The 1154-nt window shown below is 41.7% G+C and overlaps 1 pseudogene; it reads left to right on the forward strand.

The window, feature by feature from the left end:
• The first annotated feature begins 235 nt into the window (after positions 1 to 235).
• Positions 236 to 1154, forward strand: LOC138903206 (zinc finger CCCH domain-containing protein 49-like; annotated as a pseudogene).

The following is a 1154-nucleotide window of genomic DNA, read 5'->3' on the forward strand; positions in this document are numbered from 1 at the left end:
TTATCTTCACTGTGTTGGTTGTATGGAAGAATCAATGTATTTGTAATACTGTGATTTGTAGTGACCATAAATTTTCTGCTAGATATATTCTGTCCTCTTTTACAAAGATTTATTTATTCCTACATTGTTCTCTAACTTAAAGTTGAAGAGATGAATTTTATTACTATCTTGCTGAATGTTCATTGGCTCATATTGGTTTTGACTGACAAAGTTTTCACTGTACTGTATCTGAAATATATCAAGAGTCAATGATCCAGTGGCTTTAACGCTACTTAATAAAGCAGGTGAAATGCCTTCAATGGAGGCCCCTGATGACAAGAGCATTAGGACCCTCTATGTGGGTGGTGTTGATGAAAGAATCATTGAACAAGAACTTAGGGACCACTTTTATGCAGATGGTGAAATTGAATCTAGCAAAATGGTGGTCCAGTGTGTTTGTGCTTTCGCAACAACGTATACAACCAGAGAAGGTGCAGAGAAATCAGCTCAGGAACTAGCAAACAAGCTGGTGATAAAGGGCATGAGACTGAAGCTACTCTAGTGAAGACCTCAAGTTCCTAAGCCAGAGTCCGAGATCTCTGATGAAGCAAGGCAGTAGGCTGTTGTGGCTCTCAGTGGATTGTTGCCTAGGGCAGTCATAACACAACAGCAGAATTAGCCTCTTCTGGACTAACCCCCATCCATGCCTTGCTTCAACATACCCACAATTCCTCAACAAGACAGACCGCATTATCCATCAATGGATCCACAAAGGATAGGAGCCCTAGTCCAATCCCAGGAGGGGCTTCTCCTCAAGGTTAATTTTACCCACCTTATTATCCACCCTATGGGTATACGCCACCACCTCCCCAACCTTATTAACAGTATCATCCTCAACCTTATCAAGCTACAGCACCCCCTCCACTTGGTGGTCAGCAAGCCACACATCAGCAGCATCGACACAACAACCTTTATCTTTTGCAGTTTTGGCAGGCATCTGCAATTGGGAAGAATCAATGTAAATATGGCCAGCAGTTTAGCCATTTTGAATTAAGTATCCATTCTGTTGTGCCAATCAATATTTTGGTGTTAGGTTTCTCGTCACTGTCAATTTGGTTCTATTCAAGTTTCCTACACTATGACCTCATTTAAGCCTTTCAGCTTCTGGGCAAACC

This window comes from Nicotiana tomentosiformis, chromosome 12, assembly GCF_000390325.3.
Source record: "Nicotiana tomentosiformis chromosome 12, ASM39032v3, whole genome shotgun sequence".
Lineage (NCBI taxonomy): Eukaryota > Viridiplantae > Streptophyta > Magnoliopsida > Solanales > Solanaceae > Nicotiana > Nicotiana tomentosiformis.